The 19676-nt window shown below is 43.3% G+C and overlaps 2 long non-coding RNA genes across 5 annotated transcripts in view; one reads left to right on the top strand and one right to left on the bottom strand.

Moving 5' to 3' along the window:
* The window catches only part of LOC141728476 (uncharacterized), a 49284-nt gene that overhangs the window by 8191 nt on the left and 21417 nt on the right, over positions 1–19676 (bottom strand). For 2 of the 3 annotated variants that reach the window (XR_012579416.1, XR_012579417.1), the window contains 3 exons: positions 9531–9833; positions 2698–2807; positions 5–433 (listed from right to left, as the gene is read on the bottom strand). This is a non-coding gene — a long non-coding RNA (uncharacterized LOC141728476). Of the gene's footprint in view, positions 1–4; positions 434–2697; positions 2808–9530; positions 9834–19676 lie in introns of those variants that run through there. The other variant, XR_012579418.1, reaches the window with a different exon arrangement.
* LOC113459464 (uncharacterized) lies at positions 1281–8227 on the top strand. Of its 2 annotated transcripts, none has more exons than XR_003380720.2 (3): positions 1281–1389; positions 5252–5382; positions 5489–8227. It is a non-coding gene; the product is annotated as an uncharacterized LOC113459464 (long non-coding RNA). The 2 variants fall into 2 exon arrangements; XR_003380719.2 differs by having other exon boundaries at positions 5252–5377.

Consider the following 19676-nt stretch of genomic DNA (forward strand, 5'->3'; position numbering starts at 1 on the left):
ACATGAGAGAAAAAAAAAAAAAACCCCAGTACTCTTTGAAAGAAACTTTTAAAACATAGCATGAATTCAAAACAGCTCTTCCCTCCTCACTGTCAAAGAGGCTAACAGATTTATTGAAGCTGACAAACAGTCCCCATCCCATGAATCATTAAGATTTAGACCATTTTACCTTCCATGTGTCACTAAACATCAAGATAATACAAAGTTCTCCACGGAAAAAGGGAAGATGGGACAGCTCAACGTCACCAATGGAGGTTCTGCACAGAAGGTGTCACATCCATTTTTGTATCTGTGATTTGCCAGTCTCCTGCTACCCAGGCAGGTGCTTTTCCATGGGCCTCTGAAGTAATAGTTATTTTTACCACAAACTGGAGATCTTTTTCCAGGACAGATTTCATTTTGGAAAACGCAGTCTCTTGGCCATCAGGGGTCTCTGTAGGGAATATCAGAGATGAGAGGATTACAGGCAAAAAAGCCTTGAGTTGTTCTTCCATACCTGCTCCCGTGCCTCTCGCTCTTTCCACCTGTGATTTGTGCAAACTCCCCACCACAGCCACACCAACATCCACATTCTGCATTCCCTCCCAAGGAGTCCCAGCTGCAGCAAGAACAAGGATTCTTGCTCCACAGGGACAACCTGTGGAAAATTTTATTCTTTAAATCCCTCTCCCATCATATATCCTGGGATAATTTTTACGGTTGGTTGTTTATGGATTTTTTGTTGGTTTTTTTTTTTTCCCCCCCATTTTCTGGTGGTTTTCTTCTTCTGGGAGGGTGTCAATAACAAGGGAGAGCCAATAAAAAGCGCTGTGCACTTGAGCCAAGAGGAAGGACAAATGATCCTTCCTGCTGACACCCTCTGGCTCCAGGGACTGCCCACCACGAACCCCAGAGCTGGATCCACCGTCTCCACCTTTAGTGTCTGCCAAAGAGGATCTCTGTTCTGTGCCCAGCATGGCAATCCCATGGGAATCCTTGCAGAATGCCTTGCAGAAGGATGACTGTTCAGTACACTCAAAGAAATAATGCTGAGTTCAGTCAGACACTGCAGTGATGGAGGTAGAAAATGCAATGACTGCTTCATGCAGACAGACTCAGGTGGGGAAAGGAAAGGGGGTGCCCCAGTACAGGGACTGAAAAGGAGAATTCCCCCTTCTGGAGTAGTTTAGGGGAAAAAACCCACAATAAAACACTTCAGGAAACAGTAGCTTCATGGAATAGTGACTACTACATGTCAGGGAAAAGGGAGTCAAAGTTTGTTTCCTGGGCAACTGGGGAACCAAAAAGATACTGGATCACAGTAAGGAAAGGAGTAGAAACATCTGAAATACAAGGCAGGAAGGAGAAGGGATCTCTTCCTGCAGATACAGCATGAGAAGGAGAAAAAAGGTTGATAAGATGCATGCTTTTCAATGATTTTTTTTTTAAGTTGGGCTTATTTGCATGACAGTTCTGAAATAAGACAAGGTACAGAGAAGGGCAATGCTGCATGATGTGAATGAGGAAAGGGAACTATTTTGCTTTTTCATTTAAATGCATGAAAATCTCTGTGAGGTCTGTGTGTGTTGAGAGGATGGATATGAATTTAGAAGAATTATGCTGAAGTAAACGGTGACTCCAGTGGGAGAACAAACTCAAGCTGAAGGCTCATAAGCACAGCTGAAATTAGGAACTGTGCTAATAGTCCCAAGCTGTGCTTCAGGTTGAGGCTGAGTGAGGCACTGATTCAACAAACACGTCAGCAAGACAGAATTTAACAGCAGAAAATCCTCTGTAGTTCTCTGGAAATGAAATGTGAGGCAACAGTCAGAGGAGCCTGACTGCAGGGATGGGGTGGATGGAATTTCTATGGAATGCACCTCCCATCCACAGGGACCTCCTGGCCCCACTGAGGTGGGTGTCCATGGGTAGTAGGATGCCAAACTGTCCCTAAGAGCCACATCCTACTGATCCTCTCTGCCACCCCCATCCCACTCTTTTTCCCTGATAGCAGCACAGCCCTGCAAGGGAAGGATGTAAACTGGCAAAGTGACTGACTGTGGAAAGAGCAGAGGGATGAAAAACCAACAGATTCAGGCCTGGACATACCCATGTTGGGGACAGGCACCCCAGAGGGAAAGGACTTGGAGGTTTGGTGGTGGGAGAGGAGAACACATGCTTGGCTTCCTGCTTAGACCCCTCAATCTGTCCCCAGCTAGCAGGAGCTCTGGCTGCCTTCATCCATCCTGTCACAGACATCTTTTATGGAAAATCCTTTCCTTAGGATTTTTCCTCCTGAGAAGCTGTGAGGCCTCAGGAACAAAATGTAAATACTGATTATCTGCTGCTGTGGAATGCAACAGGTGCATCTGTGATTGGCCCATGTTGGATGTTTGTAATTAATGGCCAATCACAGCCCAGCTGGCTTGGACAGAGAGTTCAAGCCACAAATCTTTGTAATTATTATTTCCTATTCTATTCTTAGCTGGCCTTCTGATGAAACCTTTTCTTCTATTCTTTTAGTATAGTTTTAATGTAATATATATGATAAAATAATGAATCAAGCCTTCTGAAACATGGAGTCAGATCCTCGTCTCTTCCCTCATCCTAAGACCCCTGTGAACACGGTCACACCATCCTTCAAGGGTGACACATAGAAAACAGCTGGGAAACACTGGAAGGCTGCTCAAGAGCAGAAAATAATCAGTGGTGCCTTACCAACAGGAGATGTTGCTGGCTTTGTATCATCTTCCCCAGATGTCACAAACAGGTTTCCTTTGGGCAAGGAAAGAGGGAAGATCATCAAAACTCACAAAGCACAGGCTGGTCTGAAAATGAAATTAAAATAATAGAATCACAGAACGGTCTGGGTAAGAAGGGATCCTAAAGATTACCTCATTCCATCCCTTTGCTATGGACAAGGACACCTTCCACTACACCAGGCTGCTCAGACCTCCATTCAACCTGGCCTTGAACACTTCCACAGACAGGGCATTCACAACTTGTCTGGGCAACCTGTTTCAGTGCTTCACCACCCTCACAGTCAATTTCTTCCTAATACCTAATCCTTAGATAACTCCTTATTCCCAAATCTCCAAAAACCAAATCTAGAAGAAGACAATTAATATAAAGAACCACATATGGTCACCAATAATACTTGGATTTCACTTGTTCTGGTCAAACCAAACTATTTATGCCACATCATCAAATATATCATATCTGTGCATTCTTTATTCAGTAATGATTTATTTATACATGACTGTGGTGCACCCTGAAACATGCAGCTAATTAACTAATTAATTAACAGCCACCTGGGATGGCAATTAAGACGACAAAACCTGGAGCAAATCCGCAAGACTGATCATGGTTTGTACATGCATGAATCACTGAAAACAGGCAGCCTTGATGTTTTTTTAAGGAGAAAACATGCATTTCAAGCTCAGTGAAGGGAGGATATCCAGGACTGACACATGTGAGAAACCAGGCTCTGGTTGTGCAGGGAGCTGCAGGCTCAAGGTCCCAGCCTTCAAACTGGCTGAGTGGCAGCACAAGGATCTGCCTTTCAATATCCATCAAAGAGCTGGAACTCTTTTATCCCATGGAAGAATGGCTTCCCAGTGCTGTCCCTCAAAGTTATCCTGCCAACAGACCACAGGAGGTTGTATCCTCCACAGACTGGAGGTCTTGTGATAAAGAACTACTGATCTGCCTGGGACCACTAAACCAAAGACAAGCAAAATTTAGGTGAAAGACTCCACACTCTGTGCACATGCAGAAAGGCTGCTAAGTTGATACAAAGCTTTCTGATATGGTATGTTGGGAAGGATGAAACTTTGACAAGAAAGTCTCACAGATATGTATGCTTAGCAGAAAGATTTTCAAATGTAGAATCTGAAGAAGGAATAGAGATGGAAGCAATTTTTGATATAGAAGAATAATAGATGTGTAGATTGACAATTGCTGAGCCAGTCTTACTGGATAACCAAGGAGGCAAAGGGTGTGTTAGTTAGAAGGGGTTTTTATGACTAAGAGCAAAGGATAAACCCACCTCAAACAAGAAAATGTTTCTTCCAAGCAGAAAGATAGCACAGGCAAACAAGCCTGCCAATGTGGCAAGTAGAAAAAGGTCTCAGAATTTTCCACGGCAAGAAAACTGAAAAACATCTTCTAGCTTAAACTGTAATGTATTAACTTTTAGTGATTGGAGAACAGTAACATGAATATGGTAATTATAGCAGTTATGACAGGCTATAGATAAAAGTTAAGGTATAGACTGGTTCTACCATATTAAGATGCTCAGCAAAGAAAAGTACATAATGCATTGTAACCTAAACTCAGGGTCTGCAGGCCTGCCTGCAGCTGGAGCTGACAGCTGCAGGCACAGCTCTGTCACCCACCTCCCTGGGCTGCTGTAACCTCTTGGATGGAATAAACTGCATTTTGGAGAGCCCCTGGAGTCCCACATCTCTCATTCAGGCTCTTACAATGGAACCTACTGGGTTGGAGGCTCTTGGGAGTTTAGTGCCTTCCCTCCTTTACTTCCATGAGAAATTACAATGACTGGGCACTGCTCGTGCAGCTCCACGCTGTGCATGCGCTGCTGATGGGTGAGTTTAATCCTGCTGGAAATGCAGAGGTGGGCTGCAAAGGATGAACTGTTTCCTGCCAGCATTTCAACTCCTTCGTGCCTGCTCAGGGGTTTTGCCTAAAATCAGTGACAATCTGCCCACTTCTGTACCTAATTGCCACAAACATGTGAAAACAGACCACAGCATAGTTAGCAATCCTCCCTTCATTATGCCAGTGTTCCTCTCATAGCATAATCATGATCAACAGACACATCATTCTCTTCTCACTGTTTTCATTTTGCAAGTTTAGCTTATTTTGCCACTAGTAAAAATTAAAAAAAAAGAAAAGATAGAAACAACATAAGCCACCACCTTTTGAAGGCTGAGTCTGTCCTTGCAGCAGTTAATGACAAACTCCTGACTGCAGAATCACACTCTGCAGTAGCCAACACCAGCAGAAATAAAAAGCACACTGCTTAAAAGAAAATTTGGTGCCCATCACAGGCATCTCAGAGTCTGCACATCATCAAGGGCCAATTTTTACTAGGATTATTAGTTAACCAACTATTTCCTTCCTCACTGGCTGTTAACCATTTGTTGTTTATAGAGCAGCCAGGGAAGCTCTGCAATAGACACTAAAGCATTTAGGAAGCAGCAGGAGTCACTCCACAGGAGTAAGTTAAAGCTCAGCATGTGCCTTTCAGCTGGAAATGATAAATCATCCCTGGAAACATATAGCTGACTCATGAGCTGGAAGACAGAAAACAAGAGGGCACCTCTCCTGCACACCATGGAGAGGAACTGCTGCCAACTGCCAACCATCATTCCAGGTGAGGTAAATGCAGACATTTTTGCTAATCTTATGCTAAGTTTGATTTCAGATTTTGCTTTTGCCTGCACAGCCTATTATTCACTTCTCTCTTTCCTCCCTGCCTTTGAAGGTTGCCTGCCCTTGGGAATCTCTTCCTCCTTTCTCTATCCAAAACCATTTGCATTCTTCCTCAAAATGTTGCTGACACAGTCTCCTGTCCCACCATCCCCAGCGTGCAATTCACTGCATGTTTTTTTGAGAAATAAAAATAATGCAAATTCAAGATGTTAATAAAACTTACGATCCAGAGACAATATTTGCTTTGGATATTTTACAGAGAATTTAAGAAGCTGGGATCTCCCAGTTTTAGGAGCTAAAGAGCTGTTTTACATAGTACACTGCCTTTTTTATAGAACTGTTCAGAAAATGCTGGTCTGAAGTCTGGAGTATGTATTCCAGGACTAGTGAGTACCAGCAGCCGTGTGTGAGGTTTTGAAAAGGACAGAGGATGTTTGTAATTTGTGTCCAGTTTATTCTGTAAAGCAGCTTTGTATTTAGGAATGAGTCCAGATAAGTTTCAGCACTGTGCCATTTTACAGGGCAGCAAAGCCAGTGGCTGGCTGACACCTCTGAGGGCTGGAGCACTGATTCCTGTGCCAGACTGGTGGAGGTGAGAACAGCCAGGGCTTCCCAGGCTTCCCATTCCCAGCCATTGGAGGCCTGGCCACCTCTCATGGAGAACAAAGGCAAATACCCAACAGTGCTTTAGTATCAGTTATCAAAACTCCTCTGTCCTTTGGCAAATTGGATTTTCAGGACAATTTAACTATTTGTGCCTCCATCTGGTCCGTTTGATGCTGTTACATTCCAACTCTAAACGAGTTCTGTTTTGGAACAGCAACACTGGCAATGGATACACAGGTTCTGTAATGAGATCACCACAGTTAGCAATGCAGATGAAGTCCAGCTCCTGCGACCTGAGCCAGCAGAAGGGCTGCACATCAGAGCTGGATTTCCAGGCTCTCTCAAAGCTGAAGCCCTTCTAGCACAAGGACCAGCAGTCCCAGAATAGCTTCGTGTTTGCCATCTCTCAGCCAGAAAAATCTCACTTTGGACAACCTGTGAGTAAGTGTGAATGCAATCCCAAAGCTCTGACACCACAGTTTCCAGAAGTGACTCCTCTGCTCATCCCCTGCCGTGGCCAGGGGTGCTCCTGCGTTTGAGGCTGGAATCCAGCCAGCTCTCACTCCATCTCCTGTGATCTAGCAATGAGCACACCTGCCCTTTGTTCTCAGCTTTGCTTCTCTCCATACCAAAAAAATCCCAGTATGATCAGCCATTCTCCCAGCTCAGTGAGGGACGTGAGCACCAATCACCCACACTGCACAAATATTCCTGCTTGCCTCTCCTAGAACTCCGTGCGTTTCTTCCACCTTGCCTCTTCTCACTGGAGTTCAGAAAAATGCCTCTTGCTTTAAAAACCCAAACCAGTCTCATACAGAGAGAAACCTGACCAAAATTGGCCATGCCACTGCACTTGCCTTTTCCCCAGAGGGGAGGATGCAAAAGCAAACAAAACGTGGCAGATGCTTGTCATGGTGTTTAACGTGCTGCTGGAAGAGGTTCAGATCCTGTTGTGGTGAGAGCTCAGAAATCTACAGTGCAGAAGCCAAACACTTCAAGACGAGCTTTTTGTTTTGAAATATTTCCAGATGACGTGTCACAGAACAAATTTAGGCAAGACCACATTTCCCTAAGCAAGACAATGATAGAACATTACATTTGGCAGTTACTCTGAAACCCCACTACCTGAAAAGGCAATTCCTCTCCTGAAATAGAGTATCAAAATAAACTGATTTTTTTTCATCCAAATGCAGAAAAGATAAAGAATACTACAGCAAAATGCCTTCAGATGGACATACAGGCTGTCCAACATATACAGATCTTTGGAAATTACAAGTGGTCTTCATATTTTCCAATAATTTTGAGTAAATACCTACCTATCTACCTACCTCAGCTTGTTTCTAAATTGCAGTGACACACATGCTTAAATTTTCAGCTGTAGTAAAAATACTCTGAGTGAATGAAAAGAAAAAAAAATACCCACTCACTGTTTGTACATGTTACATTATATCATCATTTGACTTTAGGACGTTGGAATTTGCTTTATCTGAATTTGACACTGTCTACTTGACTGAAACACACAAAAAATGTAATAAAACCAGCAAAAATGTCATGCCTGTGAGCTTCAGAGCAGCACAAAGCTTGACTATTTTAACGCCTTTTTTAATCTTACAGGAACTGCTTACCCATTGATTCAGCCTGTTCACCCAGGATCATTCTGTCACTGCTGCTTTGAGTTTTAATGCATTTCTCTCTATGCAGTAATTGAAAACAAAAGGAGATGCAACACAACATTTCATGGCCTCTGGTTAAGGCTTCAGAGCTTCCTTGTGCTTGTTGTAGCGCATCTCTTTAAAAATGAATCATGCTAATGAGAAAGCAGCAGTCTGCTGGCCAGAACAGGCCTGCAAAGGTGTGGGGCAGTTCAGTAAGGGAAAAATTCTCTCCTAAAGAAAGCATGGACAGAAACTGCTTCACACTTCTGGTCCCAAGGTTTTGATTCAAGCACAGTGTCACAAGCGATGTACATCCAACTGCTCCTCCTGGTCAGGGCTCTCATGTGCCCAGGGAGGGAATTCTCACCCTGGGAGATGGGCAGTGGCTGCCTGGTGCCTCTTACATAGTGCCCCACTAGAAAAATACAACAACGCAAATTTCTTGGCAGACCTGGAGCCATGTCCAACCTGTCACAGGAATATCCTGGAACAGTGCCTAGGGGACATGGCTGAATTGGGCACCCCTAAAATTCTCTACAACAATGACATGAGCTGTGAGAAAGTTTTCCCAGAGTAGAGGCAAATCCCATTCCTGTTGTAGCAATATTTCCCACCGCAAAGTGCAAGTCTAGAACAGAAACCATTTCATTGCCAAAGCAACAAAACTCAACACATTGTGAAACAAGTCGCCAAAGCCCAAGATGTTACTTAAACATAAGTTTTTTAAAAAAATGCTCATTATATACTTCCTCTGACTGATGGCTTTGGATTTTGAGTATTCCATTGAAGCAGTGCACTTCAACAAATCGCAGAGAGTGACCTGGACTTTCAGGGCCTACAGCACATTTGTTAAAAGAGCTGACAAAGGAGGCGAGGGATGAGTCTTTGTTCAGCAATCCTAAAACCATTTACCATCACGAAGAGAGTCCAGGGTCAAACACACAGCAGGGTGAAGGACACAGGATTAAATATGGGGCAAAGACCAATGGGAACAGGAGAAAATTGTGCACGGGAGGGGCAGCAAACTAGGAGAGCCAATGGGATAACAGGGGCAGAACACTGGGGCCAATGGGGATCAGCAGAGGGGAGAACATTCTAGAGGAATACAAATATGGTAAAAGGGAGCTGAATGGGGTGACATCAACTCAGTAAACCAATGAAACTTAAAACATTAACATGCATCCACAGAGGCCTATGGGAGGGAGACTCTTCTCACCCTAACTGTGAAAAACGCCAATCACCTGTTTTTAAAATTTTTAAAGTTGAATAGTAATAAAATGATTATGAAAATATTAATAGAATTAGAGTAATAAAAATTTGAACAATTGGGATTAGGGCAATATGAGACAACAGAAACAAAGAGTTACAGGACAGTCTGGGTACCTCTTTCTGGGCAAAATAAGCCCAAAAAAGGACACACATTAATAGAGGATTAACCCTTAAAAGCAACAGCCTGTTGCATATTCATACAGCTCACACATGTTGCATAAATTCCATTCAAACACAGGATTCTGTCTGGTCAGTGTCAGCTTCTTCCTCTGAACCCTGACAGCACCTTCAGGGCTGAGCAAGGTGGGAAGAACTCGATAAGAGAGCAATAATTTCTTTTTCTTTCAAGTGTCCTGTGGCTGCTATCTTGGTGCAAGTCCTCTCTTTAAAAGAAGTATCTTACATGGCATAGTTTCTATTTTAGCATTATCTTATAACCTAAAACTATATTTAACACAGTACTTAAAAAAATTAATACAGTATAACTTTCTAACATAACACATATAATATTAATTTTAATATTTGCAAAAGGCCAGTCATGAAATATACATTTTCCACACTTACCTTAGAGGGGTGTTTTTCCTTGCTTCTTTCTGCCCCTCCAGGGTTGAAATGTTGTAGCCACCGTGGCAGGCCTTTGAGCCTCCATATTCCATCTTTCCTCTGGGAAGAGGGAGGCAGTAAAGCTTGACCTTTCTTCCTTTTTCTTTCCTGGAAGAAAATGTGCCTTCTCTCCAGGTCATATATTGCATAAGCTATTTTGGAAATTCTATAAGATGGTTTGGAAATCAGCAGGCAGATGTGTAGTAGCATTCAGGTCCCTTCTTCATGTTGAATTTAGGATTACAGGGATCCAGGTATAATTTCCTTTAAAAAAATAAAAGGAGCAAAGATAAGCAGTCAAAATTAGTATGCAAAGTATAAGCTATATTTTTTCTGTGCAAATATTAATTTTACAGAAAATAAGTAGAAGCAGTATTCTTAATAAAACAGTTTTTCCTTTTAACCAAAGACTATTAAAACATAAAGCTCTTTGAAAAACAATCCTAACCAAATATATTTAACAAAATATCCAAGTCTTTCTTCTTTCATTGCTTCTCCCCCTTCCTCCACCCTGTTTTCTCTCCTTTAAGGGAATTGTTTTCTTTTCTATTCTTCTGTTGTCCTATCTGGGGGGGGGCATTAGTGTTGTTTCCTTCAATACATTTTAGACAACCTGGCAGAAGATGTATTGCAAAGCAAATTAAGATCCAGGAAAGCAAGATGAAAGGCTAAAACAAGTTACTGCAAATCCAATAAGATTTGGGACAGAAACTGAAGTCAGAGCTGGTGCTTGGAGGCAGCTCTGTGGGTGCAGGGTCAGGTCTTTGCTGGTCCCCTACCTTACCTGGGGGCAGGTTCCCCATCCCCTGTGTCACAGGGGCTCTGTCCACCCACTCTGTCACCCCCCAGGGCCTCCAGGCTCTGTTTGGAGCAAGAAGCAGCACACATCCCTATGCCCACTCAGCAGGAGCAGTTCCTTACAGTGAGAGCTGTTAAAATAAGCACTTATGTATCTGTTCTCTGCTTTTCACTCCAAATATAGTTTAGGGATACGCACAGAGGACAGATTATCTGCAGGTGGGTGGAAGTGTCTGCATCAGCATCTTGGTCAGCAATGTCCAGCCAACAGCCTGACCTGCTCAGCAGGCTGGAGAGGATTAACACATCCAGGGCAAAAAAAGTAGCAAAAAAGCTTTTTTTTTTTTCCATCTTTTTTTTTCCTCTCCTGTCCATGCTGCCTTCCTAAGTACCAGGAGAGTTAGGAACATGTTAAAGAGACTGCATTGTACCAATGTCACACTGCATCAATAAATTGCAGATGTGCCAGCAGATAATTTAGATAAAAACCAAGAGGCACATAGGAATTATCAGCCATGACTCCAAGGACGACAGGTTGATTCCACAGTTTCCTAAGAGGCTGCATCTGTGAACTCCAAACATCCTTTTTATTTTTTGCCCTCCCACTCTGCAACCTTCAGAAACTGGAGTTTAGGTTTCTTTTAAGTTGATGTGCTACAAAGGAACCAAAAGAAAGCCTCAAGGGGAAGATATTGGCTTCAGCTATTTGATCCAGGTTTTTATGTTGCTATTCTAGGCCCAGTTCTGAGAAAAATAAATCCCTTTATCCTCCAATTCCCTACCTAATCAAAACTACGCCATTTTACCCAAATAGCCAAGCCATGTTGCTTAACACCCACACTGACTTCAGCCCCCTGGGAGTCACATCTGAGAGATTTTCCTTTAAAGGACTAGTCAGAAAGGAGAGTAATTTGTAATTTGGCTGTTGCTGCTCTTATGAAGCTTTGTCTTGGTCACAAAATGTTACTCTTCCCATAAGGAAGGCGAGTGGCACAGCAGCATGAGCCCCGACAAGCATCCAGGAACCTTCAGGTCTAAAGCAGCCTCCCTTAAAGGAAAAATGGATTTGGTTGGTTTTGGTTGTTTTTGGAAGCCTTATATGGATGATTTCATGGAATAAACTATGAATTGTAATTAGCAATGTCTTCATGAGCAATGTCTTTGTCAAACACTAGGCTAAAAATGTCATTCAGCATCTTCAGCTGTATTCTTCTATTTCTCAAAGGTTTTTTTTCCCCCTAAGTGCATGCATAAGCATAGAAAAGCAAAACCAACAGATGAAACAAGAGCATTCCTGAAGATGGTTGCACAGGAATCTTGGTTAATGAGCTTGTAGCACACCTTGCTTTCTTGGCTTAGCATCTCATTACTACATCAGATTCCTTTTGCATTAAAACACCAATAATTCCAAAATTTATGTGAACATCTCTTGTGCCTGAGCAGCAGAGTCACCACTGGGGTTGCTGTGGCAAACAAGCTGTTCTATCAGCCAGGAAAGCAAAGTGCTGTGTAAACACGGAGCAATTCCTCAGAGGACTGACAATGTTAGAGCAAGGTGAAAACCTGAAGTAGCTTTACACAGTGACATGCAGCCAAACCCCATTTCTGCAGCTAATGGAGATCTGTTACTGCAGCACATTCAAATTTATTACTTTTTCCAGGAGCTACTCTTTACAGGTTAAAATGCAAATTTTACTTTTACTCACACTGGAGTGCAGGTCAAGGGAGGAGATTCTGCCCCTCTGCTGAGAGCCCACCTGCAGGGCTGTGTCCAGCTCAGGTCCAGCAGAGGAAGGACATGGAGCTGTTGGAGTGAGGCCAGAGGGAGCCTCCAAGATGATCAGAGGGATAAAGCAGCTTTCCTTGAGGAAAGACAGATTTGGGATTGTTCAGAAGGCTCAGGGGTGACCTGATTGTGGCCTTCAGTACCTGAAGGGAGCCTACAAGAAAGATGGAGAAGGACTATTCACAAGGGCCTGGAGTGACAGGACAAAGGAGAATGGCTTCAAACTGAGAGAAATTAGGTTTATATTGAATATTAGGAACGAGTTCTTCCCTGTGAGAGTGCTTAGGCACTGGCACAGGTTGCCCAGAGAAGTTAGATGCCCCTGGATCCCTGGAAGTGTTCAAGGCCTGGCAGGATGAGGCTCTGAGCAACCTGGTATGGGGAAGGTGTCCCTGCCCACCTCTGGGAGATTGGAACCAGGTGATTCTATGATTATATGAAATACAAACACACTGGAGTGAGTTCAGTGACATTATCCTGCCTTAACCTGGACTGTGATCATTCTCTTCACACCCCCACAGCTGTGTCTCACACAGTGTCACTGGAACTTACCACACCCACACATGCACCTTACACTTTTAAAAAGCTTTTTGATCAACTCATCTTTTTACCCCACTGCAATAAAGCCACTCCAGAATTTTCAAGGCGCTCGGCTTTCCAGCCAACCTGTTGGATGCCCTTTTTGAATACTGAAATAGGCGACTCCTAACAGCATGGCGTGTATGAGAACATTGGGTAGAATCAGGTTTTGGCTCATTATTTGAGAGGGCTTTTCTTCATCACACCTTTTCTCACCTGAGTATGCCATGCAAAAGCTCTGCCTGTGGGTTCACAGGGCAGAATAAAGTCAGTGTGCTACATTTCACAGCCAAAATAACTAAATGGTGACTGGTGAAATCCAAAATAACTAAATGGTGACTGGTGAAATCCTCATGCAAGAGACTATTTCTGACAGGTGCCCCAGGGCTGCATGTTGGGCCCATGCTGCTCAGCATCACTGTCCATGATTAAGGGAGGAAAAAGAACAGATCCAAGTAACCACTAGTGACGTGTCACACATGATACATGACACACAATCATGCAGTGACACAGGAATTAGTAGGAGAATAAATAACAACAATGCCTAGCCAAGAAAAGGCAGAGAAAGCAACTGCTACTGGAGACACCTTTTAAGTTGTTCTGTTGAATTCACAGCCAAAGGGAGCTACTGAGAATTTCCAGCCCGGTGGTTGAGAAAAGGTCCTGCTGCTTCTCCTTGTCAAAGAGGGGATCAGCTGTCCATGCTGTGCTGTGCTTAACTCCTACCCCATGGCCTGGAGGCACCAAAAACAAGGGAGAACTTCAGAGCAGCCAACCAGGCAAAGGAGATCAAGTGAGGAGACTGGTGGGTGGTAGATAAAAGAGGAGAAATCCCAGGAAGAGAAGAAAGACTTCTCATAGCTCCCTCAGAAGGTCAGAGGGGACACTGAAGCAAACGGTGTTACCAGATTAGGGTTTTTTAAAATTAGTATTCTTAAACAAAATAAAGCAGAATTTTTCCCATCATTAAATTAAAAGTATGATTACTTTGATTTTTTCTCTTGCTGAGAAAATGTTTGCAATTAATTTCATTAGCCCTTTCCTGGTTGTCAGAAGCTCCTTCTGATGGCTGTGCCTGTTTAAAGGCGGCATCCAAGCATTACAATTCATAGTTCATTCCATGAAATATTCCATATAAAGCTCCCAGTCTGCTGTGGACTAATGGACATGCTAAAACAAACTCAACCTTCATTCAGTGACAGGCTCATCCTCACTATAGTTACACAAAAAGTTAATTTTTGTCTTTCTAGTGGCTGACATTTCTCACTGCAGAATAAATGATGCCTCAGCTTTTTAAAAACCTAAATGTGTTTCTAATACTGTTCCCATAAACTTTAACCATTAACATTGGAAAGAATTTAATAAACCAAAGTTTCACAGTCTTGTTACCTCATTACAGTTGTTGCTCAGCACCACAGAGCTGCTAAGGCATTTCTCATCACTACATAATTTTCAGGCTACTTCTCCCAATTTCATAGATGACAAAGCAGAAAGCTGCATAGCTTATGTAAATCACTGTACACTTAATGTCCCACCAAAAGTCTGCTGCTGAATCACAAATCAAACACCAGCCCTGCCAAGCCTCGCTCTTGCCCATCCTAATGTGTAGTGGGAAAACACAGAATCACAGAGTCATTAGGTTTGGGAAGGACTTTTGGAGATCCTCCAGTCCAACCCACTGCCAAGTCAGCATCACCTGGAGCAGGTGACACAGGAACACATCCAGGTGAGTTTGGGATGTCTCCAGAGAGGGAGACTCCATGACCTTTGGCAGCTTTCCCAGTGCTCTGCCACCCTCAACATAAAGAAGCTCTCCCTCATGTTGAGTGAAACTTCTTGTGGCTTAGTTTATAGCCATGAACTAATCATGCCATATCCAGCTGTCCGATCACAAACATTTATCCTCCTTCCCTTTTCTGAGCACACCAAACAGCCACAAATCAAAGACCCTTTTATGGCCCATTTCTGGGGCCAGGAATGCAAAGTTCTGACCTTTCAAAGCCCAGAGAGAGCACACTCCTGTACAAGCTGGCATGTACACATGTGCAGAGAGGATTTGCAATAATGCACATTGCACACTGTGGTGTTGTGAATCTCCAGGACGAGGTGAGAGATGAGAATTTGACTTTATGTTTCTCAGAAGGTGGATTTATTATTTTATGATATTATATTAAAAGAAAAGGATATAATAAAACTATACTAAAGAAAGAGGAAGGATATATCAGAAGGCTGGATAAGAATGAATAGTAAAACTTGTGACAGACTCAGAGTCTGACACAGCTGGCTGTGATTGGTCATTAATTAAAACCAATTCACATTTGGATACACAATCTCTAGACTACATTCCAGAGGAGCAAAACATGGAGAAGCTGAGGCTTCTCATCTTCCCAGGAGAAGAAATCCTGGTGAAGGGATTTTTCAGAAAAAATCCCGGTGACAGCACAGATTCCCAGAACCAGGGAATGCACATTGCACAGACTCCCAGAACCAGACAGAACCTCAGCATCAGCTATATACAACTTAAATTGTGTTCATCCTACCCTTATGAGGTGTGTTCAGGAAAACAGAAGCTGTTTTGTGAAAGATAGAACACAGCTGAGAACCGCCAGGATGCCCTGAATGGTCTTTCCACAGCTGGCAAGAGGTGGGCAGAGCATCAGAGTTGTGGGATCTTGTGTGGCATGGTTTAGAGAGGTCACATGTGAAACAAGAAGGGGCTGAGCTTGCACTCCCAAAGTGGCCTTGGGTTCACCTCCTTACCCAAACTATTCCAGGGAGCACCATTCCCTGGAGTCCTCTGCCCTGCACAGCACATGACCCTTTCTGGCCTTACCAAAGGCCAATGCCAGCCAAAGTCAATCTGGCCAAATGAAAATTTCTTTGTTTTCTCATTGTAAAAGAACACTTTGAGCTTTCCACCCCATTTTCCATGTACTCTCCTCTCCAGCTCTTTAAACTTTGCAGCTACAAGACCAAAACTTCCCAAACATTTCCTTGCATGTCTTTGCACTGGTCTGAAATGCTAATGTATTTTATAACTCTGCTGTTTGCCATGGGACCCTTTACATTATTTAAAGGCTGTCAGTCAGGTGTGAACCTTTCCATTGATTTACCATTCACTTCTCATCCTCTCCTGGATGCATTAGGCAGCTGCAGCCTGCCACTGGTATTGAAGAATAACAATTCCATTTGTTTGAACCTGACTTAGAGCCACTCGCTCTTGCAGCCCATATAATTCTTCTTACTGTGGTTTGTGTGACATTAATGACAAAATAAATAATTCAGCATGGTTTTCACCCAAATGTAGCCTTGTCAGAGACTAATATACAATCTTTGCTAGCTTATTTAACAAAACAAGCCTCTGAATGAATGCTTTTAAAGGCTGAAAGTCTCATTTTAATGGAACTTGGTGGCAAAACTCCCCCAAGACCCAGTGGTAACAAACAGGCACAATCTTCCCACTCTTGTTCCTGCAAACCCACCCTGTCATTTAGCCCTGGTATTTATGCTCTGCACCCACTCAGCAGGTCTGTGCCTTCTTACCCTGCACATCTCAGGCTGCCTTTCTATGGAGCTGCACTTTACTTGCAGGGGCCATAAAATGAAGCTGAACAGCACCAGGGATGCCTGCACAGGGTAATCAGGAGAAAAGAGAACACTTAGCTCCTTAATGAGACCTGACAGTGAGGCTTCAGGAATGAAATCCCTTCTGTTCTTGCTCTCAGGGTGGTGGCACCAAGCCACTTTAAGCATTTCATGAGGGCTGCTTGGCTACAGGAGCTCTATAACAGAATCAATGTATTTAAAAAAAAAAAAATCACTAATTTTTTGTACATTCATAACAAAATTTCCAGTACCTTCACTCAGGCCAGGATATGTTTCTCAATACTCAGTCCCTCTGCAGCATGCTTTTTCTCCATTTCTCATACACTCATTCCTATTTGTCCTGGGTTCTTTAATGCTGTCCTTGAGCTGCTGTGCTAAAACTTGTGTCAACAGCTGTACAAGTTATGCATAAATGAACACTCCTACCAAGAAAAATCTTGCATCTTTCACTTAAAAGTGTATTGTTTCCAAAATGATCTCAGGGTTGACTTGGGAGTATGACCCTTAATTCCTCACGGCTTTATGTTCACCTCCTTTATTTCTTTTTCCAGGAAAACCACTTAGTTTGTCTGTAAGCAACACATTCAGGGACAGCATATATATCATACCAAATTATTCTCCCCTGGAGCAAGGTCAATTTGATATTCAGATTGTCTTCTCATTCATCCTGGTGCTGCAAAGTGATTTGGTTTTCTTTCAGCTTCAATTTACCTGAACTATGGGTATCTGATTTTTGATTTTGCAGACTGGACTGCTATCCAGGGTGCTTTTTTCCTCATGTCCATGGAGTCTGTTTTTCCTGTTACTCAACTGCAGCTGCTATTTGCAAAGACCACAGTGTGCATTGAGTAGTTGATTAAATTAAGCCTCGCACAGAAGAATCATTAAAGTTTGTGATTTCAAAATAATGAATTTCCCACTTAATTTAAAATAGGACAGTAATGAATAGGTGATACATTTCAAAGTATATTCTAAGGAAAATGGCTAATGGTTTCCTTGGAGCTGGAAATTGTGCTTCAGGAAAGGGATGCATCTAGCCCTTAAAGCAACTGTGATGGTGAAGGAGTGAGAGACAAGCAGTGCATCCTTTTGGGTTTTCAACCCCAACTACAACACACTGACCACACACAAAGTTTCTGACCACCCAGGTCCCTTGGCAGCCCACACCTCCCTTGGGGATCCCTTCCCAGCCCCACTCCACCATGCTTCAGCCCCTTCCTTGTTCTCCCTGCATGAATCCTAACCCTACAAATACCCATAACTCAACCATAACCATGAAGTAACTCCTGTATTGTCTTGCAAAGAGCAGTGCCCAAAAACCACTGGCTCCTTAACAGAAATAGGCTGGTTTAAAGTCCTGATGGGCCAAACAGTGGTGTTAGTTCAGACACTATTGAGTTATTAAGCCAAAAGCAAGAGTTTACCATGAACAGTCATAGCTCTGAATGACAGTGAGGTTACCTCTCTGATTTTATTCACATCAGAGGCATCAGCACAACCTGGAATGGGGAAAACAGAGGGGCCTAGAAAATTTCCTTAAAATCAAGGAAACTGACACAGTCAGGATATCAGCACTGGTCTCACAATGCATCTGATATAGAAACAAAAATCAAAGTGGCCTTTTTGTATAAATGATCCAAGAAAAACAATGCATCCAGCAGAGAACACCTGGTGGCACAGTGGAGCTCTGGCAAAGGGTTTTGCTCCTTTGCTTTGCTTCTACACAACAGTTAGCTGCTTGATTTGCTCAGTACCAGCTTTAGTTTAGCTGTTCATTTAGTCTGAATTGTATGCAATGTTTACAGAAGCATACATGGGATTGACACAAATACAAATGAATTACTCAGATCCAGAGTTACAACAATGACATCAGGAAATCAACTCTCGGGAGCTTTAAAAGAAGAGAAAGAAAAATCTAAAAATAAAAAATAAAAAAATAAATCATTGTTGCCTTTTTGAGTTCCTGTGATTTTCAGCTTCTAAAAACATTACCTCAGTTAACTCTCTACTAAACGTTTTTATGGCAGGAATAAAGTTCTTTTTTTTTTTTTTTACAAATAAAAAAGTATTCATCCTGACATAGCAGCTCTACAATCATATTGAAGGTTTGAAGGCACCTCCCAGGGCTGAGCTATTCCAGAATTTTGACTGGAACCAGAGGCTGGATTGCACTTTTCATTTCCATGCACCACAGCAGCCAGGAACAGCTGGCTGGGACCCTTCAGGAGCAGTGCTGTGCTGGTTAAGTGGATTGACTGCACTCAGCAATGCAGCAATTCCCAGGGATCCACACATGGCAGCCCAGCAAACAGTGACCAGTGCCTGATCTCATTTAGCTCACACTGCTGCCTTCCCCTCACTCCTTGGTCCCCCCAGGAAAGGGCCAAGACCAAGGGAGGCAGAGGTGGAGCTCACTGCAGGTGCTGGCTCCCTGCAGCAATGAGAATTCTGCTCCTCTAAAACAATCACTGGGGGTTTTGAAGGCTAAAATCTGCTGTGACCTAAGCCTGACAATGAGAAGCGTTTTGCTGCTTTGCTCCCAGCTCTCCTAACCCAGCTGGGACATCAGCACCCCACATTTTCCTCTTCATGCCTCAATTTCCTTTGCCCATCACAGCTTTGGGGCTGGAGAGGATGGTGATGATGCTTTTCAAGCCCTTGTGCCAGCCTGATCACAAAGATCAGGGTGACTCAGTGATGGTGTGGGGAGGTTTAGCTCCTTTGAGAAGATGGTCTTTAAACCCAGCATCCCTGGCAGTAGCTGAGAAATGAAATGCTCACAGTGAAATGTTTAGGATCAAATGCTCACAATGAAATGCTCCTGTCCCACAGTGCTGCTGTGGCAAATGGGGAACAATTTGCCCCACAGTCTCTCTCCAGCAGAGCCAGGAGCCAGTCCTGCTGCCAAACCCACTGACAGTCTCCTCCCACACCTCAGGGAGCCTTGGGGAGGCTCTGTCAGCACAGCAGCATGAATGCACACAGACAGTGTCAAGGACAGCAAAGAGCAACCAGCACAGCCAGCCCTGCTCTAAATGCTGCCAGAATATTTATAACCTGAGTGTTCTGCCCAGGGAGCTGCAGCCTAATTTAGGCTCCTTTTTTCCTGCTTACTTTCCTCTCCTCCAACACGTGATAGTTTTCTGTCATTAATCTTCAGACTATCATACTTCCATTGTACTGAACTTGTATTTCTCTTTATAGGCACAAGCTGTCCTCCTAGTGCATGGAGCAGCTGACCTGGTCACCTTTCCTGACAACACTCCCAGCCCCACAGGATGAGGCCCAGAACAGGAATAAATCATTCCCCGGTGTCTGAGCACACACTTGAACAAAGT

Source organism: Zonotrichia albicollis, chromosome 3, assembly GCF_047830755.1.
Source record: "Zonotrichia albicollis isolate bZonAlb1 chromosome 3, bZonAlb1.hap1, whole genome shotgun sequence".
NCBI lineage: Eukaryota > Metazoa > Chordata > Aves > Passeriformes > Passerellidae > Zonotrichia > Zonotrichia albicollis.